At 41.6% G+C, this 25,222-nt stretch overlaps 1 protein-coding gene and 1 non-coding gene across 21 annotated transcripts in view; one reads left to right on the plus strand and one right to left on the minus strand.

Moving 5' to 3' along the window:
* MACF1 (microtubule actin crosslinking factor 1) overlaps positions 1–25,222 on the minus strand; it is a 341,210-nt gene that overhangs the window by 247,457 nt on the left and 68,531 nt on the right. The window lies entirely within an intron of this gene.
* On the plus strand, positions 21,162–21,269 carry LOC140603311 (U6 spliceosomal RNA). The gene has a single exon (XR_012006307.1). It is a non-coding gene; the product is annotated as a U6 spliceosomal RNA (small nuclear RNA).

A 25,222-nucleotide genomic window follows, 5' to 3' on the forward strand; every position in this document is an offset into this window, starting at 1 on the left:
TGGGATCAAGCCCTGCAGTTGGGCTCCCTATTCAGTGAGGAATCTGCTTCTCCCTCTCCCTCGGCCCCTCCCCTCAGCTTGTGCTCATGCGCACACTCTCTCTCTTTCTCAATAAATATAAATAAAATATTTTTTAAAAGAATAAATATAATTTTGATAAAAATAATTTTATAGAAAGTTGAGCTGGATTATGGAAGGCCTTAAATGACAAAATGAGTTTGGATTTTATTCTATAGGGGACAATGAGCCCTAAAAGTCCTCCTCTCCCACTTAAAAAATAAATAAATAAAAAAGATGTTTGGAATCCCAGCCCCCACATAGATTCCCTTCCTATGTTTAACTAGAATAAATATTCTAGTTAACTGGTATGTTAGAATACTTCTCCCTTATCACTGTTCAACCTTATGATTAAAGGTCATAACCAAAGGTCATAACTTTAGCTCATAACCAAAGGGAGAGAAGATCTGTATACATCATGAGCAGGTACAGAAAACATGTCCAGGTCAAGACTGCTGCTTCTGCTCAGACTCCTCCAATTCAGAGTCAGGCTCTCTGAAACAGGCTCATCACAGATTACTCTCAGGGAGCTCCCAAATCGAACCCATGCTAGAGAAATTTTCCCTTGGGTCCTCTGGCACTTCAGGCTAAAGGTCTCTTCTAATGATTTGTCATTTCATGGAGAGTTATAGGGAGGAGGAATATTGTCATGTAGGGTCCAGGGAAGCCCAGTACCCTTCCCTAAAAAATGTGGTATGATTCAGCCCCTTCTGATTCATGTCCTTCTCACCGGAAGATCAGCTTTAGTCCACAATAGACGTGGTAGTAATTATCCAAAAACAGCCCATTGTCAGCACCAAATAGTAAGCTTTCCTCCCTCTCTTCCAATTCTGAGGTTTTTTTGTATTTGGGTTTGGTTTTTTTTTTTTTTTGGGGGGGGGGGGGCTTTTTTTTCTTGTTTATGATATATCTTAAAGAGAGGCAATATCTTCTGTCCAAGAAGTCCTCCAAGCCACTTTCAGATAAATGATTCATAAAGCACAAAAACAGCAATTGATATTGCTAAGCCATTTCTCCCCAGATACTTCTTGGGAGACCTGAATCCTGACACAGAATACAAGCAATAAATATCCTTTTAACTTTTGGAAAACTAATTTAGCCTCCAAATTCATAATCATACAGACTCTGGAAAGTGTTAAAGAATAATAGTGACCAGCACTCTCTTCCAATCTTAATATAAATGGAAGCCTGGGGGTGCCTGGTTCACTCAGCAGGGGTTGCAAGGGTATGTGAAACATATGACTCTTGATCTTGGGGGTCATGAGTTCAAGCCCCATGTTGGGTGGAGAGATTACTAAAAATAAATTAGTTAATTAATAAAATAAAACAAATAGAAGCCTGAATACCTAACCAACTTTAGTGATTTGAAATATGAAGGGATACCAAAACTTACTATCCTTTTTCCTGACTGTAAGGTTTCCCCATTTATCAGCTTCATCCATACACACCACAGAGGGCCTCTAATTCAAAGGGGGGGAAAAAGAAATTTATCTGAGGTTAGAGCAAAGATCCAGCTCTTGCCAAACACTGAAAGGAACTGAAAAAAACAAAACAAAACAAAAACACTGGAAGGAACCAGAGTACTTTTGGCAATAAAGTAAAGTCCCTGAGATTTGACCTTCTGATATCTAGGCAAGTTCCTGTATCTAATATATCAAGGGAAATGCCACACTTCCAGCTGCCATGAGCATGTGCGGTTCAATTCCAAGACATAGACCCTGCCAGCCATAGAGTTAATGTACAGGGTGCAGGAACACAGCACACTGCGTGTCATGAGATGTCTCATCCAGATATGAACACAGTACACCCAAGACAGGCAGAGACTTGACCACATGCTCTAAAGGCACATGAACAGCACTGCCCACACCAAAGCTCATGAGAAAGGAACTACAAAACAGGTGATGTTTCTTGTGATCTCTGCCAGTCCATCGTTCTGACTGCCCAGGCAACCGTTCTATTCAACCCCTCCCTCCAGCCTCAATCAAGGTTCCTGTCTCCACCTGCTCCTCTGACATCATCCTGTCATTATATTTTCTTTGAAATGCCTTTGATGAAAAATGAGTCATCTCTTCCTGCCGACACAGGCCTAAGCCTCTTCCTGGCAAGTTATTCCTTTTTGTCCGTCCTCTGAGGGCAGGGCGCCCCCCAGTGGCTTCTCCAGCTGCTGTCTCTGCACCTCCAAGGAAAGCCTGTTCACAGACCAAGATCAAAAGCCTGGAGGAAAAATCTAAGAAATGAAAGTGAGGTTCTTGGTGGAGCTGGAAAGAGGCCTGCGATCCAAAACGTAAACTATCTATGTGGTGTGTGTGGATGAAGTTGGGAAGATAAATAAGAACTCGGGAAGGACAGAGTCACACTTAAAACTCGAAACGCCTTCAACTCAACCTCAGGGCATTCCCCTTAAAAGGTTTCGTTCCTCAAACAGTGTGCCTGTCGTCAACTTTTCTCCTGCACGAAGTGATCGCAAACCTTAATTTCTCATCTTGAGGCTTTGAGGGCAATGGTAACCTGCCCAGTGCTCAAGACAGTGATGCTCTAACTTTAAGATTCACAGTGGCAAGAAGGGGACGAGCACAAATCAACAAAATGCTATTCACACATACAAAATCACCCTCAATTTTTTATAACAGTTTTATTGAATTTAGTTCACACACCATACAATTCACCCTTTTCAAGTGAACAATCCAATAGATGTTAATATATTCACCATCACCACTATGTAATTTTAAAACATTTCATTACCCGCCCCCAAAGAAACCCTATATCCATTATCAGTCATGTCCCATTCCACCCTCTCCTAGCTCCAGCAACCACTAATCTACTTATTGTCTCTGTGGACTTGCCTATTGTGTACAATGGAATCATACCATATGTGGTCTTTTTTAACAGCCTTCTTTCACTTAGCATGTTTTTTAATCCGATCCATCTTAGCATCAATTAGTACTTCATTCCTTTCAACTGCTGAATAATATTCCATTGTATGGATATGACACATTTTGTTTATCCACTCATCAGTTGACAGATATTTGGGTTGTCTCCACTTCTGAGCTATTATGGATAATGCTGCTATGAGCAATTGTGTACAAGTTTTATGTGGACATACATATTTGTTTCTCTTAGATATATGCTTAGTGGAATTGCTGGGTCTCCTTAACTTTTTAAGGAACCACTAAGTTATTTTCTGAAGCAGCTGCACCATTTTACATTCCCAACAGCAAGGCATGATGGTCCCAATTTCTCCACATCCTCACCATATCTTTCCTATTACAGTAGCCATTCTAGTAGGTATGAAAAGGTATTCTCATAATGATTTTGATTTGCATTTCCTTAATGACTAATGATGTTGAGCATCTCTTCATGTGCTTATTAGTCATTTGTGTATCTTCTCTGGAAAAATGCCTATTCAAATCTTTTGCCCATTTTTGACTGAGTTGTCTTTTTACTATTATATTTAAAATATAAAGATTCATTGAAGTCTCTTATTAAATATATGACTTGTAAATATTTTCTCCCATTCTGTGGTGTGTTTCTTCACTTTTTAAATAGTGTCCTTTGAAGCACTAAAGTTTTTAATTTTGATCAAGTTCAATTTACCTATTTTTTCTTTTCTTTTGTTGCTTACGCTTTTGGTGTCATATTCAAGAAACCATTGCTTAATCCAAGGTCGCCAAAATTTATTCCTAAACATTCTAAGAGTTTTAGCTCTTACACACAGGTCTGTGAGTCATTTTGAACTTTTGCATATAGTGTCAGGTAGGAGTCTAACTTCATTCTTTTGCATCTGGATATCTGGTTGTTCCCCAGTATAATTTGTTGAAAAGATCATCCCTTCTACATCGAATTGTCTTGGTATCTTTGTCAAAAATTATTTGATCAGGGACGCCTGGGTGGCTCAGTGGTTGAGCGTCTGCCTTTGGCTCAGGGTGTGCTCCTGAGGTCCTGAGATCGAGTCCCACATCGGGCTCCCCGTGGGGAGCCTGCTTCTCCCTCTCTATATCTCTATATCTCCGCCTCTCTCTGTCTCTCACGAATAAATAAATAAAATCTTTTAAAAAATCATTTGATCATAAATGCAGGGGTTTAATTTTGGACTTTCAATTCTATTCCATCAATCTACATATCTATTCTTTTTTTTTTTTTTTTAAGATTTTATTTACTTATTAGAGACACAGAGAGAGAGGCAGAGACACAGGCAGAGGGAGAAGCAGACTCCATGCAGGGAGCCCGATGCGGGACTCGATCCCAAATCTCCAGGATCAGGCCCTAAACCACTGAGCCACCAGGGCTGCCCTACATATCTATTCTTATGCTAGAACCACACTGTCTTGATTGCTGTAGCTTGTTAATAAGTTTTCAAATTGGGAATGTGAGTCTTCCTTTTTAAGATTATTTTGACTACTATAGATCCCTTGCATTTCCATATGAATTTTAGGGTCAACTTGTCAATTTCTGCAACAAAATGTTAAAAAAAAAAAGGTGGCGATTGTAGTGGGGACCACATTGAATCTGTAGATCAACTGGAGGGTACTGTCATCTTAACAATATTAATTTTTACAGTCATGAACATATAAGGTAAGATGCAATCTGAGCCACTGTTTTCTGATACTTTGAGACATAAATATTTAAATTTCCGTATGCTCTATCAAATACTTAGCACACTGGGGAGCCTGAGTGCCTCAGGCTGTTAAGCATCCAACTCTTGATTTTGGCTCAGGTCCTGATCTCAGGGTTTTAAGATCAGGCCTCACACTGGGCTCTGCTTGCCCCTTTCCCTCTGTTGCTCCCCCGACCCTCAAATAAATAAATAAATAAATAAATAAATAAATAAATAAATAAATAAATAAATAAATAAAATCTCAAAAAAAAAAATACTGAGCACCCTGGAGATACTCGATATTAAGGCCCCCTCAAAAGAAACAATATGCTAAAAGATACTAATTAAAAAGCCACAAAGTATCTCTCATATTGCCAACACATTATGCTTTTTATCAAGTTTCCAAAACAGCTGCTAAGACCTAGAGACTCAGCCAAGCTTAACTAGGGCTGAGAGGAATAGCAAAGGCCCCGTGATCTGCGAGGACCCACTGGCCTTGGCTCATTCCACTTTAGTAAAGCACAAAGGGTAGAATAACCATGACCCATTTCTCTACTACAAATGCCTCAAATAAGACAAAATAAAATGTTCAGAAATTATTTTACATCTTCTTTTATATAAATCAGCGACAAATCATTTCTGGGAGAAATAAGTCTTTGCATCAGTACCACAGTAGGGAACCAGACATTTTTAATAAAACAGACTTGTATGTAGCAATTGGGTTGGAAGAGGGAACACGATCATAGGAACTCCTAATGCTGTATTTATATAACAATCAATCAATTTGCACTTATATTTATTTAGAGTGGCTGGGGTAAGGGGAGATGATGACAGGAGTGGGAGGGAATGGCGACAGGGGGACACTAAAGGCCCACTTAGCCCTCCTTTGGGTCGCCACTATATTTACTAAAGTAAATAAAGGCAAGGAATAGTATAACTTTATGTAATAATATATGAACTATACAATTAACATTATGTAGTTAAGTAGGCAAAAAGCTAACCAACGGCAGTCCACTAGCTACCATCAACCCTGACCTCTTCAATCACTCAGCAAAGCTCCTGCTTTCAAACATAATTAAATGCCTCTTGGGTGTGCCTGGCAATGATCTTTACATGCACAACTCTAATCCTCTCTAAATCCTACTCTTTCAAGTAGGAATTATCACCCCCATTTTACAGAAGAGGAAACTGAGACTTGCAGAGATTAAGTAACTTGTCTAAGATCATACAGCTAATAAACAGCAGAGCTGGGACTCAAACCCAGGCACCTATAATTCTTTATCTGGTGATTCTTCCACCTGTCCAGTGGTTTTCTAAATATTCCAAATCTCCTATCCTGCTTCATCCCAAGGCCTCCAAGGAACAGAAGACACAGAGGAGCAGCCAAGTCCCACTCTGTGCTGAGTGGACCTGGCTTTCTGAGACCAATAAAGCAGCATGAAAGAGGGAGAGAGAAGCAGAGGTGATGGTGGGAAGAAAGGGGGCTGAGGACAGGGACAAAGAGAGAAACACAACCAAAAACAAAAATGGGCATCAGTAAAGTGTGTGGGGAGTTCACCTTGTAGCTAAAAATGAAACTGAAAAAGTGCAGGCAGCCCTGGCCAAGAAAGATAAGATGATTTCAGTCAAAACTACAAACTTTGTTTTATTAATGATTTTCATTTCTTCTCTGTAAACAGAAGTTAAAATATCACTTAATCACTGTTTAATCATTCTCCAAGTTCACTGCAGTTTAACTACTTATATTCTGATGGCTTCCAGCACGCTTCTAGAATACTCTGGAGGGAGCTAAGGAGACCATCAAAAGAGGGCTAAAGCTAACAAGAAAGCAGAAGGAAACTTTCAGTAAGCATGAGGCTCCAAAACCACTTTTCCAAGCCGGAAGTTTTATATTAAGCTCACAGGCCACCTGTTCCTTCAGCTTTTCGATCTGACACCTAATCCACGCATGGCTACGGCTCACGATAGGATTCCAGGAGTGAGACGCCAGACCAGAATTTCACTCCTCAGGGCCAGGGCTTCAAGACTGCTGGAATGTGCCTAGTAAAGATGTGGGGGTGTCTGGGCAGCTGAAAGCCCACAAGGGAATTCAGTAAAGACAACTGCTTTCCTTCAACCCAAGATGATGAATTTAAAAATAAATTTCAATGACCCTCATGCCTGAAGAATCATTTGGGAAAGAATGTTGTTGAATCCAGTAACAATTTGTCCCATTTGGGTGAAACAGAGAGAGGAAAAGAGAGAGACGTTCTTACCATCCCTCCCAAGGAATTGGATTGGGGGAAAAAAAAAAAAAAACAAGGGAACTTCCAAGTTGGCTTCCCCAAAAGCCAGGGCTTATAAAGTATGTATTTTTATATTTCTTGTATTTGCAGTTTTCAAGAAGGATGTTAATGCATATGCAGCAAGTAAGAGGCAGTAAGATTATGTTCAGTATATAATGTATTTTTAAAAGGAAAAACTACAGTGTAACTATAATGCAGAATACTGGCAGGCCTCTGTGGACTGCTTGTCATACTGAAGATAGGGACACAGCCTTGAGGCCTCATGTTCCTCTCCCGAAATTTGTAAAAAGAAGACAGTGGGGAATAACTGTTTCCCCAACAGCCTAGATACTGCGGAAATCCCCTTCTCAGTGATCCCATTTCTCAACTTGATTAAAATTACTACCACCCAGATTCTTGGAAATTGGCATTTTCCTTATTCAACTAGGAGCTTTATCACCATGGCAGTGCAGCTTTTCTTCTGAGCCAAATAGCTACAGGATTTCAGCATTATTCTCACCCAAATGATTCTTAAGACTTGAGGGTCACTGGGAACAGCCTAAGGGCACTTGAGAAGGCCAAGCCTCTCCCATTCATTACAGCTGCTGGTAGAGATAGCAAAGTAAACAGGGCTCAGAGCAAAACTGAGAGGCTTCCACAAAGTCACCTTATGGAGCAGATTCTCTGAAAGGTTATTATCACCAACACCAATTAGAAACTGGTCATGGGGGACGTCTGGGTGGCTCAGTGGTTGAGCGTCTGCTTCTGCATCAGGCTCCCCATGGGAAAACTATTTCACCCTCTGCCTGTGTCTCTGCCTCTCTCTGTGTGTCTCTCATGAATAAATAAAATCTTAAAAAAAGAAACAAACAAACTGGGCATGGGGTTGATTTGCAGTCCTTCCTTGCTCTACACCCACAAATGTTCCGACCACCACCACCACTACCACCATCCCCCCTCAGCAATAAAAATGTTATGAATAGGGCAGCCCCGGTGGTGCAGCAGTTTAGTGCCGCCTGCAGCCCAGGGCGTGATCCTGGAGACCCAGGATAGAGTCTCATGTCAGGCTCTCTGCATAGAGCCTGCTTCTCCTTCTGCCTGTGTCTCTGCCTCTCTCTCTCTCTGGTGTGTGTGTGTGTCTCTATGAATAAATAAATAATCCTTTAAAAAATGTTATGAATGGCATGTGGACTGGTTTCTGGACCCTTCTCTGATGTACCCTCCTTGCACAGTAAAATGATGATAGCAGGGCCTGGTATAGTCCTTTGTACATTAGCTATCAATCTAGAAAAGTCCCATATAAGAAACCCTGTGAGGCTCTACAGGTCAATCATGGTTGTTGAAGTTTTTTGTTTTATTGGAAAGTTCTAAGTTGTTTCCCCCGCCCCCCAAAAAAAATTTATTTTATTTTATTATTTTATTTTTTTATTTATTTTATTTTATTTTATTTTTTTTATTTTATTTTAATTTTTCTGTTTTTCATTCTAGGTGACCAGAACAACTGCAGGGCCCTCCCATCCATAAGCTCCTTCTGCCTCTATGTCTGAAAGTACTGACTACATAGACTTCCCCTATGCCTGATAACTGTTTGATTTATATACAGCAGGGACTATCTTTCACAAATCTTTTTTTTTTTTTTTAAGATTTTATTTATTCATTCATGAGAGACACTGAGAGAGAGGCAAAGACACATGCAGAGGGAGAAGCAGGTTCCATGCAGGGAGCCCGTTGTGGGGCTTGATCCCAGGACCCCGAGATCACACCCTGAGCCAAAGGCAGATGCTTAACCACTGAGCCACCCAGGCATCCCCACAAATTTTTCTTATCAGTTACTTATTTCTGATAGCCCCTCAATTCTCAAAAGAAACATTTAAAAAATTTTTAAGAATGAGAACTTACCTAACTTCACTGCTTATCAGTAGTAATTCCCAGAAGGAAGAACATTAGGAAGAAAAGGAAGAAAGGGGGGATCCCTGGGTGGCGCAGCGGTTTGGCGCCTGCCTTTGGCCCAGGGCGTGATCCTGGAGACCCGGGATCGAATCCCACATCAGGCTCCCGGTGCATGGAGCCTGCTTCTCCCTCTGCCTGTGTCTCTGCCTCTCTCTCTCTCTCTCTGTGACTATCATAAATAAATAAATAAATAAAAATTAAAAAAAAAAAAAAAAAGGAAGAAAGGGGTATAAAGAACTCCATTCTTCTCCAACTGACCTTTTCACTGAGTAATTACCACTGACCCTTGAGACCCTAGGGAAACCCCACTTCAACCTATTTGAGACCAACCTAGCATTCAGTGCCTTGTGTTTTAGGATTTTTCCAAGGTCCAAATGAACAGAAACTGTATCTTCTCCAGTTCTGTGACCAAATCAGGACAAAAGAAATTACATCCTTGCTGAGGTATCTCTCCAAATATACACACTACCATCTTTCCTCAAGTTGAACCAGGGGACTGTCTGAGTCCCCTGAAAGCCATGACTATGCTTGTATATTCAACACCTAGTTCTAAACCTTGCAAAGAATGGAATTGAACAAATGTTTGTTGACTTCAACTATCCTTTGGGGTTCCAAGTGGTGCCATATACAAACTCTACTATGGTCATCAATCTCCCTGCCCTCAAATCTCTAGGCCAATGACAGTAACTCCCAGTCCTGGAAATCGTAACATAGCTCCAAGTTTTTTTTTTTCCTTTTTAAGATTTTATGTATTCATGAGAGACACAGAAAGAGAGAGAGAGGCAGAGACACAGGCAAAAGCAGGCTCCATGCAGGAAACCCAACGCGGGACTCAAGGATCATGCCCTGAGCCAAAGGCAGACGCTCAACCGCTGAGCCATCCAGGCTCCAAGTTTCTAGCCTATCTCAAAAGATGCCACATAATTCTCAAATACGTCTTTGAAACAGAACTCATTTTAACCCTCTTGAAGTTCACACTGTCTGGCATTCTTGTTAAGGGAAGGAACCAAAATAAAATTAAACAAAGTCATAAGTCCCCAAAAGGCTGGAGGTAAAAACAGTTAAAGGGTCTTTCAAAGGACTGCTCCTCTCTAAGACTTCGACAGCAAGCAATGTGATTCAGAGAAACCGGGTCATGGTTTCATCTTGTCAAAAACCAGCTCTGTGACTTGAGCAAAGTGTCCTTTGACCTCTCTGGGTGAGTCTTCCTCATCTATTTTTTTATGATATATAAATTTGGGGTTGATTCCAGAACCAACTAAACCTCTAGAGCTAAACCAGTGATGCCTAGTAGGTAAAACAAGAATTCAGTTCTAAAAGGCCTAACCTAAGCAGGAATTTCCTACGGAAAAATAGCCTTAAAAAGGAAGAAAATGAAGGAAAGAAAAGGCTTTCTATGCAAGGGATAAGAATCATAAGTTAGTGGAGGCCCCCAAGAGGAAGAAAGTGGAATCTGTGACTACAGAATTTAAATGAAGACTCTTAGGGGTGTCCTCCGACCCCCAGCCATTTGCTCTCTCCTAGCCCTGTTTAAAGAATCTTGAACACTGAAAATAATTAAGAAATGCAAAAGGCAAACATATGAATCAGCATTCTGGACAAGAGAAAAATTGCTGAGAGCTATAAAATGGGTTTAGGAGAAGAAAATAAGGACATAAAAAACAGAAGAAATAAGAAAAACAGAAAGCAAAAAAAGATAGAACCAAAATGCAAATATAGAACCACAACGCACTTACATTTAACTGTACAGACTTGACCAGAGAGAGAAATAACTTAAACACACACAGAGGTCTGCTCATGCCTCCACTCAGCAACGTCTGACACCAAGGTAAGGTTATGCACCAGGGTGAACGTGAGAGAGAACCGGGATCTGAGACGTCAGCAAGTCTCGGTTCCCATGTGCCTCTCACACTGAGGGCACCTAGAATACTGAATATGATTCTAGTGCTTGAGAATACTTATTTTTTCATATGAAATGCCCCCTACTTACAAACCAACTACTTCATATGGTGTTCTAACTCTGTCCTGGTATACATACAAAGCCGTGTTTATACACTTTGGTTTCTTTGTTTTGGGGGGCTTTTATTTTTTTTTTAATTTATTTATTTATTCATGAGAGACACACACGGAGAGAGAGAGAGGGAGGGACGGAGGGAGGGAGGGAGGCAAAGACACAGGCAGAGGGAGAAGCAGGCTCCATGCAGGGAGCCTGACATGGGACTTGATCCCGCTGAGCCATCCAGGCTGCCCAATATACACTTTGATTTATGGGTCACTTAAGGTATTTTTCCAAGATAATTTTGATTATTTGGGATTTTCATTTTATGGCTGACTTTAGGATCTAGCCTCCTACAAGATGTAAGATGAGACTTGGCCTTGAGGGGAAGACAGGAGAGACATGGAAATCCTTCAAAAGCTAAAGACAATACAGAAAAGGCCAAGAAAGAAAAAACTGACTTATATTTGTGTGTCACTCCTAAGCCCCAGCAACTTGGGTAAGGAGGTGGCAAGTGCATGAAACAGCCCAGAGGCTTGCTTGGGGCGGGTGGTTCAGCAGGTCTCTTATCGATGGTCAGAGAGATGCAGTGACAGGGCACTTGCTCAGAGGCACCATTAATGACACTCTCCAGACCTGGTGCTAGAGTCACTAGGGCCAGACCAGCCCTGAGGATGACCCCTTCCTTACTGAATTTCCTTTTCCTGCTTCTCTCACTACTGTGTATTTGGAAGACCAAGGGCTTCTTCTCTATAGCTCAGTTCAGGCTCTCCTAGAGCACAAGAAATCTCACTACCCTCAGACAAAGACCTAGAAAGCAGATGACCTCCTATAGTCATGACCCACACCCACTCCACAAATAAGAACTGTTTTTGCCAAACAGTACTAATAGAAGTTCCCCAAAATGAAATGGAATCCTTGCTGATATCCAACTATGGAGACACTGAACCTCCAAGATGTATCCACAGAGAGAATAAATCTTTCCCTTTGCCTATGATTGATAAAAAGATCATGCCCAATGGGAAGGTCTATCTCTTTTTTATTCTAAAAGGACAAAAGCCTGACACCATTAGAAAGCAATATTTGAAATCAGGAAAATAAAGCTAAACCCAGCATTTATAGTAAACAGGCAGTAATAGCAATATTTACAGAACTAGCAGTCAATATTTCCTGAACACTTACTTTGTGCCAGGCACTATTCTAAGTACTTTTTAACAAAATTATCTTGCTCGATTCACATTACCATTCTATAAAAATGGCACCATTATAATCTTCTGTAATAGCTGAGAAATTCTGGCTTAAAGAGGAAGGTGAAGTAACTTGCCTGTAGTCACACCAAGTGACAGCATGCGATTCAAGGGTCATCAGCAGTGTAGGTCCTTGGGGAACTACTATTTTAGATGCATTTCCGAAAAGACAGGATGAAAGAAAGGCTAGCAAAAACAATCACCAAAAATTGGACAAATTTTGTTGTTTCCTTTTTTTTTCCAGCTCTGCAAAATGGATGGTAAAACCTGATTAAGCCTCGCCTAGTTCTATTTAGCTATGGTTCCTTCCCCCAAGCCCCTCAAACACAGTACCTTCACAGGCTCTGAAGTCTTCCCACAACAGCTTAAGGAAAGGAAAAAAATGAGAAGAAGGCCTTCATCAAAAGCCCTTTTCTTCTGGCAAACAAAAGGCCTTGGTATTTCCACAGACAGACTAGTTATTCTTAACCCTAACCAAAGATTCTTTGGCAGAGAAAGAAATATGAAAATGTTAGGCTTGTGGGAATGGCTTGTGCTCTAGGCTTTTGTGTCTCGGTCAGTAAAGCCAGCCCACTGAAACACAAACACACGGCCCCTCAGTAACTCCAGGCCGATTCAGTTAACTCCAGGGTCCAGGGAGAGACCAGAGCAGAGATCCTACTACTCCTGATGGTCTAAGCCCTCTCTCCCCTACCCCCATTCTGAGAGGGGAGTGTTCCACAGTACAGGAGGCAGAAAAATACATCTGAAGATGTAAAATACATCTGAAGATACAGACACGTAAAAGTCAAATTCTGACAGTGTAAGGAAACCAACAAGTAGTAGTGGAAGCAGGCAGAGATGAGGCCTAACTCCGGGTGCTCTCATTAGCCTCCATGCTTCTCACCCCAAATCAACAGTGCAGAGTTTTAGCACTTTCTTAAGTAAACTGTGAAGATCTGGTGATTGTTTCAAGTGTTTTCTCCACTCGGCACTGGGTTTTAGAGGCATAGTGTGGCTCTGAATGGCCTTAAGTGGTCATTATTTGCCCAGCAGGGAAGAGAGAAATTAACACTATTTTTAAAAATAGGTTGATAAGGAAAAAAAGGAGGGGAGACTGTCCGCCAGAAGACAGGAAGGTCCTGGCAGCATTGACTCCAGATCTATCTGGGCTAAACTCTGAGTCTGTGATACTTCCAACTTGCATCCACAGCATGAGCACGGTAGCATTATGATAATAAAAGTACCTAAAGCCTTTATACCCTCCCAGTCAACAGCACCCTCCCCTTGTTACCTTACTCATGATATTATGAACAAAACCGCTATGAAGACACAGGCACAAATGGCATACCTCCTAGCAGCTGAGTCTCTGTCACAGCAGGAAACAAGAGTAGCCAGGTATGAGGAGTTTCAACCTGGCTTTGAAATCCCGGGGAATGAACAGCCTAAATTAAGGTGTTTTCTTCTATCTATAATCCACCAATCCTTGAGGTGTTAAACCATGAGGTAATAAGGACCCATGTGGTTTACGATTCTGAATCCTCTTGATTACCCAGGAAGCAGGTCCTCATTTTGCTTCCATGCAGTATCAAAGGCAGGTGGAGTAAAAGGTCCTCTCAGCTAGGCTCAACCCACTGGCAAGTTTCAAATGTCTGGCATATAGCAGGCACACAAATTTTTGTTGAATGAATAAATGAATAAAACATTTCATCTTCAACTGCTATAACTGCTATAATCAGTTCCTTCCTACACCCAAGAGGGTGGAGACAGTGTCAGAAAATTCTAGACAGTAGGAAGAAAAAAAAAATCTTTCTTTTCCCTGCCATTCCTTGGTGGTGATCAAGCTCTTCTGTTACAAAGTATAATGCTCCCTTCAATATAAAATTCATTACTTGACTGTTCTCCCACAGAGTTGGATAACAGGCCACACTATCCTAATCAAGGACAATGGTTCCTCTGCAGCTGGGGTGCAACATAGAGTCCTCTCAAAGATGGCAGGGCATAGTCAGGGAGATGTCCCTTGCAGCAGTTTTTATACAGCAACAACTTGGGAGACAATTCAAGCATTCAACAATTAAGAGATGGCTAAGTGAGGCCATTATCAACTTTATAACTTAACTTATAATGACTATAGGGAAATACTAAAAAAAAAAAAAAAAAAAAAAAAAAATCTTTACAATGTTACCAGGAAAAGGCATGAAAATATATATGTATACGTTAAGTGAAAAAAAGCCAGACACAGAACGCCACATTTATAAGAAAGATCCAGAATAGGCAAGTCAGAAAGCAGACCAGTGGTTGCCAGGGATCCCTGGGTGGCGCAGTGGTTTAGTTCCTGCCTTTGGCCCAGGGTGCGATCCTGGAGACCCGGGATCGAATCCCACGTCGGGCTCCCGGTGCATGGAGCCTGCTTCTCCTTCTGCCTGTGTCTCTGCCTCTCTCTCTCTCTCTCTCTGTGACTATCATAAATAAATAAAAATTAAAAAAAAATAAAAACAAACTACAGGAGAAAATAGAAAACTGTATGCAAATAAGTTTGAAAATTCAGGCCAGTCCTGGTGGCCCAGCGGTTTAGCCCCGCCTTCAACCGGGGGTGTGATCCTGGAGACCCCGGATCAAGTCCCCTTCTCGCTCTGCCTGCCTCTGCCTCTCTCTGTATGTCTCTCATGAGTAAATAAATAAAATCTTGAAAGAAAAAGAAAGAAAGAAAGAAAGAAAGAAAGAAAGAAAGAAAGAAAGAAAGAAAGCAAGCAAGCAAGCAAGCAAGCAGATCAGTGGTTGCCAGGGACTGAGGGAGGGGAGGAGGTGGGGAGTGACTGCTTAATGGGTACAGGGTTTCCATTTGGAGTCATGAAAAGGTTCTGGAGGCTAGACAATCCTGATGGTTGCACAACCCTGCAGACGTATGTAATGTCTATGAACTGTACTCTTTCTTTCTTTTCTTTCCCAAGACTGTGAGATGGAGGCCTGAGCTGAGATCAAGAGTCAGATGCTTAGCTGACTGAGCCACCCAGGCACCCCTGAACTGTACATTTTAAAACAGTTACAATAAGGGGTGCCTGGGTAGCTTAGTCAGTTAGGCATCTGCCTTCAGCTCAGATCATTATCCAGGGTCCTGAGATAGAGCCCTGGGTCAGGCTCTCTGCTCAGAGTATGCTTCTCTGCCTTTCCCCACTCCTCCCATTTCTGCTCTTGCTCATTCTCTCTCTCAAATGAATAAATAGAAAAAAAATTGTTTTAATAGTTATAATGGTAATTTTAATGGTATTTTATCACAAAAACAAAACAAAGCAAAACTTGGATTGGAAAAAAACAACAACTAAAAACCCACATCAACAACACATATATAGGCCAGGATTACAATTATGTAAAAGGAGGGCAGCCCTGGTGGCGCAGCGGTTTAGCGCCGCCTGCAGCCCGGGGTGTGATCCTGGAGACCCTGGATCGAGTCCCACATCGGGCTCTCTGTATGATGCCTGCTTCTCCCTCTGCCTGTGTCTCTGCCTCTCTCGCGCTCTCTCTGAATAAATAAATCTTTAAAAAAAAAAAAAAACAATTATGTAAAAGGAGACACGAACAATTCCCAACATCTGTTAAAATAAAATGGGACTTCACCGATACTGGACAATAAATAAAAATTGAGAAAGGAAAATAAGAAAGCCAGGAGCATATAGCCAGCCCCAAAGCCACACTTGCAAGCCTGCAAATAAGTACGGACCAAGTGGGGGACAAGTTACATTGCTCACCAGGCACCAGAACAGCAGGTGTGTGTGTTACAGTGTGAGGGAGAGAGGTCTCAGGCCCTCCACAGCCCAGTCCTCTAATCCCCCTTAAAAACACTCCCTAGGGCAGAGAAACCATCTGTTTCAACAAAGCCCAGAGCCCTACAAGCATATTAACTCCTTCACTGCTGACTTCCTATAGATGGGCTTCCCTCAACATTAAGCGTTCATTTTTAAAATGCCTTTAAATGTTAGAACATAAGCTCTTTAAAAGGGAAGAGACTTGCCCCTGTTCTCTGGTATATCTTTAATAACATCTGGGGATACTAAATAAATTATTGTTTCATTTATGCCTATTTTACAAAAGTCTTGTCATTTGTCCTCACTTAGAGCCTGACCTGGTTTCCTCAAATCCACTCCACCAACCAATATTCTGTGTGCTTGTGTACAAGATAACTAGTCTCCTCGCTGTGCAGTTTATTGCTAGATCCCAGTGCCCAGCACAGCACACACAGTGGGTGCTCATACCTATTTGTCAAATGAAGGAATGAATGATTCGCCTTTGGTCACCATGCCTTGTAAGCATTCAGCAATGAGCACTTAAACCTAGCTAGGTTTGGACTAAGTACCATGAGAGTTCACAGAGCTAGAATATCTACAGAATGGTCCTCTCAAAAACCATACAATTTTGACAGGAAGACAAAACTACAGTGTAGGAAAGTGATACATCAGTGTGAACAATGATAATCTGAGAAGTCCACAGGGAGAAGAAAGGCCTGAAGTGAGGATGGAAGAGATGGATAGGTTTCAGTGAAGTATAAAGAACAAGGGTGTCCCGGGTAAAGAGAACTGCCAAAGACACAGCAACAGGAAAGAGTAAATGGGGCAATTCGAGGTACTAGGAGGAGATGAGTCTGTCTGCTGCTGGGAAGTGTGTTCTAGGATATTACATGAGATGAGCCTGGAAGAGTTGGAGGGGGTCAGAACACAACAGTCTGTCATGGGGCATCTGGCTGGCTTGGTCGGAGGGGTGTGCGATTCTTGATCCTGGGGTCATGGGCTCGAACTCCATGTTGGGTGTAGAGATTACTTAGACTTTTTAAAAATAATTTAAAAAATAATTTTAAATTACTTTTTAAATAGGGTCTGTCCTACTTTTGGTAACAGAAAGCACAGGAAACAAAATATGAGGCGGTGGTAGTGATTCAGGCATAAGGTAATGAGTGACTGGACCAGAGTCGTGGCAAACGGAGTGGGGAGGAAAAGGCAAATTTAAGAGAAATTCTGAAGAAACAAAAGGACTTGATGACAGACTAAAAATGGAGGTTGATGAAGGGAGAGAAGCCAGAGATGTCTCCAGGGTTTCTGATCTCGGACACTGGAAGAATGTGAACACAACTGTCAAAAATGGGGAATCAAGGAGAAAAGCCAAGCCTAGGCTTGGTTTTGAAAACACTGAGCTAGAGGCGATATCCAAGTATAGATGTTCTGCAGGCAGCTGAAAAATAGACCAAAAAATTGAGGGTTTTTTATACATACAATGGAATATTATTCAGCCTTTAAGAAAGGAAATCCTGTCATGTGCTACAACATAGGTGAACCTGAGGACATTAGACTAAGTGAAATAAGTTAGACATAAAAGGGCTGAGACTGCATGATTCCACTTATATGAGGTATTTAAAGCAATTAAACTCATGGAAGCAGAAAGTAAAGTGGTGGTTGCCGGTGGGGGGAGTTGCTGTTCAACCAGTATAGAGTTTCAGTCACGCAAGATGAAAAAGTTCTAGAGATCTACTGTACAACAAATAAATGTGCACACAGCTAACAATACTGTGCTGTATATCTAAAATTTGCTAAGAGGGTAGATTTGGTACTTTATGTTTTTGTATCACAATAAAAAATAGTAACACCTGAAAACACTGGGAAATTTTTAAGTAGCAGAAGACAGACGGGGGAGTTTGCAATTTCAAAGTAAAGCAGAAGTCAAAAGAACTGGCTAGAAGAAAAAAGAGGTCAGGAGCAGCATAATAATGCCAGCTATGTCTGTATCGTGTGTTTATGTGTCAGCACTGTTTTGGGAGTTTTACATAAGCCACTCCATTTAATCCTCATCATTTCATGTGGGACATATTATTATCCCCATTTTACAGATGAGAAAATGAAAGCGCAGAGAAAGTGAGTAACCTGCCCCAAGTCACGCAGCTGGTAAATGTAGAAACTTGGATTTTAACCCAAACTAGCCTAGATCCAAAGCCCATGTTCCTCCAACTTCACCACATTGCCTCATCCCTTAGGAAACTGCCAGAGGTACAGTGTTAGAAAAAAGAAAAGACCCAGCAAAAGCACACAAACAGCAGTCTGGGTAAAGGAAAACGAAGAAATGCCCTCATTGAAAATAACAGAAGAGAACATTTTAAATAGGCAGCAAAGGGGATCACTGGGTGGCTCAGCAGTTTGGCGCCTGCCTTTGGCCCAGGGCGTGATCCTGGAGTTCTGGGATGGAGTCCCGCGTCGGGCTCCTGGCGTGGAGCCTGCTTCTCCCTCTGCCTGTGTCTCTGCCTCTTTCTCTCTCTCTCTGTGTCTATCATAAATAAATAAATAAATCTTTAAAAATAAATCAAAAAAAATAAATAGGCAGCGAAGTCATCAACAGTGTCAAATGCCAACCCTCCTCCCAACACAGAAGGAAGTCCACACTTCAAGTCGATCTCTGTAAAGATGGGCCAGGTAGTACAGCACAGAGAATTTCAAAGAACCAGAAGCCCAACCTAGAACTAAATGAGCTTCTTCTCTCCCTCTTCTCACTGGCAGGCACCTGGGGCAGCTGGTCTCCAGGATACTCCATGGGCCTCATCGTGAAGTGCAGCGCCTGACCAATCCCAGGAAATACCGACCCAAACACAGACTGTTGTGCAACAGGTTTAACTTGAGCTGTGGGAGAAGTGGATCTCCACTCAAACTATAGTTCAATATCTGATGTTTGCTTCTAAAACCAAACCTGCTTTTAGAAGAATTTCATGTGCCTGCTCTCTTCTCTCATCCTAGACAAACTAAAATCAGGTACGTACAGCTCCACTTCAGCTACAGCCCTACTTTCCTATAAATGACCTGTCACACTGCTGCCATTGTTATACTTCTCTCAAAAAGCTCTGGATTGTTTATATCATTTCTCTGCCTTGAAAATATCTAGAGCCTTCTTCTGCCTATGTTATTCCTTACCCCTTTACGAACACAGACTCAACTTTCAATTCCAGCCTCATCTCTCACCCTAAACAACTGCCCATTCTCCCCAGCTTTCTAATTTATAACACTTCTCATTCTTCCCCAGAGGAAACAGAAACATCCATGAGTCTATTTCCTCTGCACATCTGTTGTCTTTCCAGAATACTACTTCTCCCTTCTGAACTGGCAAACTGCTAAACTATTACCTTGCTAATCTCAAGGTTCAGCTCAAATGCCAATTCCACTGTCAAGTCTTCCCCATCACCCACTGTGCTGCCCCTAGTAATCACTTCACCTCTGCTCTCACAGCACTTTGTTCATATCTCTACAGGTAGCACCTGACAGGCAGATAGGTAACTATATCCCCACTAGACTATGCATAGGACTGGCAAGCCCTCAATGGCTTGTACAGGGTCTGGCATACCGAAGGTTCTCAATGAAAGGAAGGAAGTGGGGGAGACCCCTGGCTGGTTCAGTCAGTGAAGCAGGCAACTCTTCATCTTGGGGTTGTGAGTTCAAGCCCCACACTGGGTGTAGAGACTACTTAAATAAAATCTTTAGAGAAGGAAGAAAGAAAGGAAGGAAGGAAGGAAGGAAGGAAGGAAGGGAGGGAGGGAGGGAGGGAGGGAGGGAGGGAGGGAGGAAGATGGGGACTCCTAGAGAAAGAGACAGGAAGCATGGCACATTATCAGGGAGCAAACTAGTTAGTTGATAACAAATTATAAAAAGTGATCTTCCAAATCAAAGGATTTCAAGATATATCAAACCAAGAAGTCTAAAAGGTTCCTACCACTCCACAATGAGCAAAACATTCTGTTTAGCAACTGGTATTCATTCAGAGAGACCATCCTCACAGTTGTTATAATGTAAAATATATATGATTAGGGCTACCAGCCTGGTGTTTCTCCAGAAAAAATAGCCAAAAGAAACTGTGGCAGAATGGTATAGACAAGAGTCGTAACCTATCTTTTTTTCTTTTTCTTTTTTTAAGATTTTATTTATTTATTCATGAGAAACAGAGAGCGAGAGAGGCAGAGACACAGGCAGAGACAGAAGCAGGCTCCATGCAGGGAGCCTGACATGGGACTCGATCCAGAGTCCCCAGGATCCTGCCCTAGGCTGAAGGCGGTGCTAAACCCCTGAGCCACCCAGGCTGCCCAGTCGTAACCTTTCAATACTGATATCTACTCTAAAAAAACTCCACAGGGATCCCTGGGTGGCGCAGCGGTTTGGCGCCTGCCTTTGGCCCAGGGTGCGATCCTGGAGACCCGGGATCGAATCCCACATCGGGCTCCCAGTGCTTGGAGCCTGCTTCTCCCTCTGCCTATGTCTCTGCCTCTCTCTCTCTCTCTCTCTCTGTGACTATCATAAATAATAAATAAAAGAAAAAAAATTTTAAAAAAAGACTAAAAAAATAAATAAATAAATAAATAAAATAAAAATAAAAAAACTCCACAAAACCAAGGATGGGAGAAAAATAATAATTTATACTTTGTTAGCATATAGGGTCACTGAGACAGAGGCATAGTGTAACGCTCATCTCCTGTTGTAACAAAAAACACAGAACTACCCCACACGTTTGAAAAGTCCAGAATACTAATCATAATGCCATTGAACCCCATATTCTCCATGCATTTAAAACCAGTGGCGGGATCCCTGGGTGGCGCAGCGGTTTGGCGCCTGCCTTTGGCCCAGGGCGCGATCCTGGAGATCCGGGATCGAATCCCACGTCGGGCTCCCGGTGCATGGAGCCTGCTTCTCCCTCTGCCTGTGTCTCTGCCTCTCTCTCTCACTGTGTGCCTATCATGAATAAATAAAAGTTAAAAAAAAAAAAAAAAACAGTGGCAATAGGGACGCCTGGGTGGCTCAGTGGTTGAGCATCTGCTTTGGCTCAGGGCATGACCCGGGAGTCCTGGGATCCAGTCAGCAGGCTCCCCGCAGGGAACCTGCTTCTCCCTCTGCCTATGTCTCTGCCTCTCTCTGTGTCTCTCATGAATAAATAAATAAAATATAATTAATTAATTACTTTTAAAAACCAGTGGCAATAGAAGGCAAACCCAATGTGAACTTGTATTGATAACCCTCTCCAGGCCAGTGACACGCAGTAAGTCTTAAAAAAATACAATTAAGGTGCTCACTTGGGCAGCACATATACTAAAATCGGAACAACACAAGAGAAAATTAGCATGAGCTCTGCACAAGGATGACTCGCAAATTCGTGAAGCAGCGATCATATTTTTGATGGTAGCTGTACTTGTGGTAAACATAGCATAATGTGTAAATCTGTCAAATCACTAAATTGTACACCTGAGACTAACATTATGTGTCAACTATACTCACATAAAAATAAAAATTATTTGGGGATCCCTGGGTGGCTCAGCGGTTTAGCACCCGCCTTCGGTCCAAGGCATGATCCTGGAGTCCCGGGATCGAGTCCCACATCAGGCTTCTGCATGGAGCCTGCTTTTCCTTCTGCCTGTGTCTCTGCCTCGCTCTCTCTCTGTGTGTCTCTCATGAATAAATAAATAACATATTAAAAAAAATAAAAAAATAAAAAATAAATAAAAATTATTTTTAAAGCTAAATATAGGATCCCTGGGTGGCTCAGTGGTTTCGGGCCTGCCTTCGGCCCAGGGCGTGATTCTGGAGACCCGGGATCGAGTCCCAGGTCAGGCTCCCTGCACGGAGCCTGCTTCTCCCTCTGCCTGTGTCTCTGCCTCTCTCTCTCTCTGCATGTGTGTGTCTATTATGAATAAATAAATAAAATCTTAAAAAAAAAAAAAAGCTAAATATAGGGGCATCTGCCTGGCAGTCAGTGGAGCACACAACTCTTCACCTCCGGGTTGTGAGTCTGAACCCTAAACTGGATATACAGATTACTTAAAAGTATTAAAATATTTTTTTAAAAAAGTTAAATACACATGCAGTGCACACACACAATTAAGGAAGGGATATACTTTAACAGTACAAAAACTGCCATGCATCTAAAAACTACAGGATTTATCAAAGGTTTAAATAGGTGCCTAGTGCTGTAAAAGATGTTGACAGGCCTCACCCCAGAAACACGCAGATTCCCAGATTCCTTGGCTACAGAGAATCACCCCATTGTGATAGGTTTGCTTAAGGGCCTTGGGAATGGGAGGAGCAGACAATTCTCACTGTGAAGGATGCAATCCTGTGGGTGACTCAAGCCATTTTCCACTATCCAGGCTGCTGTAGAGACAGGCAATTTTACTGACCTCCCCACCACCTGCACACAAAGTCGCACACATGTGCCTTCCTTCTCTCAGTCCTCAAGCTAATTTCCAAACACCCCAGTGTATCATCAGCTAGAAAACCCACAATGTCGGCTCCAGGATGTCAACTCCAAGTCAGCAACAAAACTGTACTCTCATCAAGTCTATAATTCTACCCTAAGGCTGTCAGTCCCAAGTAACAGAAGCCAATCTGCACTTCACTGCAATATGTTTATTTTAAGCACAGCACTGGGGTGCCTGGGTGGCTTAGACGGTTAAGCATCTGCCTCCTATGATAGAGTCCCAAGTCCCAAGTCCCTGCTTAGCAAGGAGCCTGCTTCTCCCACTCCTGCTCCCTCTGTTTGTGTGCCTTCTCTCACTGTCAAATAAATAAATAAAATATTTTAAATAAATAAATAAATAAATAAATAAATAAATAAATAAATAAATAAATAAATAAAAAATAAACAAACACAGGACCAGCTCCAGTTCTTCCAGAGGCAGTCACCTACCACAAGCAAGGAGAAGGACATAGTAGTTTGTCAACCAATTTTATCAGGTTAAGCTGGCCTGATGTACTAGCTAAACTCTAGCTCAGTAACAGCAAGAAAAAAGAGAATCTCAACCTCAGACCAATCTGGGGTTCCAGTGCAGAATCTCTATACAGCAATGATTAGGTCATTCATGGTACTGCAGCTTGCTGATCAACACTGATGGATCTCTTAGTACAAGTGGAAAAGGTACTAGGGTTGGGAGGATCAATGAAGCCATTTAAATACCTGGAATTGCTACAAGTAAAGTTTCAGAATAAAACAATGCAGTGATGAAATGATGACATGTGCGAGCTGCTGACTAAGTGAAAGAGACACTTGGCACCTGTCCCATGGTGCAATTAACTGCATGGTAAAATATCTGAAACAGCTGGTCACTAAGCCTGAAGACACAGCTATCCTCAGAGGTTAAAGGGCCCAGAGCTATCAGAGGGGTATTCAAAGGGTTACAGGTAACTTCAGCAGCTTTTAAAAGTGCAATAAAGTTAAAATTCAACACCCAGAGCTTTAAATTATATATTTTAAGACCAGTAATTCCACTTCTAGAGCTCTATCCTAAAAAGATAATCAGAAACACACAGAAAACTTTATGTATGAGGATAATTATTACCATATCCTAGCAGAAAAAAATTAAAATTGTTGATCAGCAAACTGCAGAAATGTACATGCCCCACAACTGGGAAATGTTAAGTAAATGATCCTTCCATTTGAGGAAATCCCATATAGCTGTTAAGAAATGTTGTAGACAGGAACACCTGGGTGGCTCAGTTGGTTGAGTGTCTGCCTTCAGCTCAGGACATGATCTTGGTCCCGCACTGGGCTCCCTACTTCTCCCTCTCCCCCCCAACTTGTGCTCTCTCTCTCTCTCTCTCTCAAATAAATGAATAAAATCTTTAAAAAAAGAAGAAGAAATGTTGTAGACAAATGGATAAAGGCATCAAAAATGCTCACAAAATAATAAACAGCGGGACAGAGAACTACATCATAATAATTAACAAATATATGAAAGCACAAAGTTATATATATAAAGGTATAAAAAGATTAAATGGAAACAATAAGATATGAACACAGTAATCTGTGAATTGTAGGATTTTCGTGATTTGGGGGTTTTATTTTTCTATGCTTTCTGCAAGGCTAAAATTATGCATCTATTTAATGGCAGAGGGAAAAAAAATCTAAGTTTTTTTTTCTAAGATTCTTTATTAGCCGCATTGAAGAGAGAAAAAATTCCCCCCAAAAAGGCCAATCTCTGAAGGGTAAGTGTCGGGGTGTAAGGACTTCTCCTGCTTGCCCAGACATGGCAATAAAGGACAGTCTTCCAGGCTGGCCAACTAAGTGGATGTCCAAAATAAAGCTATAAGAAAGATAACAAGAAAGGTGACTTAAAAACACCTCAGCATTAAGAACCCAAACTGGGTGTGCACCTTGTCAGTCATCACTTTGTTCACTTGTTCAATGTTGCCATTGCCCAAAACGTACCAGGAACTCCTCATGTGGAACTGCCTGCAGACTAGTAATACCATCTTCCCAATGTTTTCAAGAGCCGTCCATTTTTATTCTTTGAGATTGGATTCAATGTTTCAAAACAGTCTACATTTTAGATAGTATCATTTTCTGACCAAAAATTAAGTAGGACAATAAAATGACTATAGTTTCCCATGGAAGTCATTAAGTCTGTTGGTGAAAAGAAAAACCACAAGGGTTTTATGAATATGCAACAGGCACCAATGTCAGGGTGGCTTTTTTAGAACCCCCTATGGTGACTACTGAAGGACATTTGGACATATACATGAGTTTAGTTAAATTCTTCAAATATTTTTTATGCTTAACATGTGCTGGGCGGTTACAGATGCAAGAAGGAAGTCATAGTTCCCACCTTTAGCAACTGTTAGACTTCCCTTTAACTCTATGCCAGATGTGACTCGTACTATTGCATTTAATCCTCACAACATTTTGTGAGATAAATTGTATTATCATCCCCATTTACAGGTGAGCATATTGAGGCTTACAGAAGTTACAGCAAACTTGCCCAAGAAATAATGACTAGGAGGAAAAACAAATGTTTAATAATTAACACATAACATATTTAACAATATAACTAGTTAATATCTATAAATATAAGCATGCTCTAAAATAAGTATATTGAAAGTGCTATGGCAACACAGACGAAGAAAAAAGAATTCTATCTCAAAATGCAAAGGAAGAAAAAGAAAGAGAGAGGCAGCAAGGAAAGAAAAGGAAACTATGGGAGAAAGTGAGGTTGGGCTGAGCACTGAAAGGTGAGTGGAAGTTTGGTTTATAAAGAGGACAGGACGCCTGAGGGGTGGTTAAACCTCCGCTTCTTGGTTTCAGCTATGGTCATGATTCTGGGGTCCTGGGATCGAGTTCCCATCCGGTTCAGCGC

The sequence above is a fragment of the Canis lupus genome, chromosome 13 (genome assembly GCF_048164855.1).
Source record: "Canis lupus baileyi chromosome 13, mCanLup2.hap1, whole genome shotgun sequence".
NCBI lineage: Eukaryota > Metazoa > Chordata > Mammalia > Carnivora > Canidae > Canis > Canis lupus.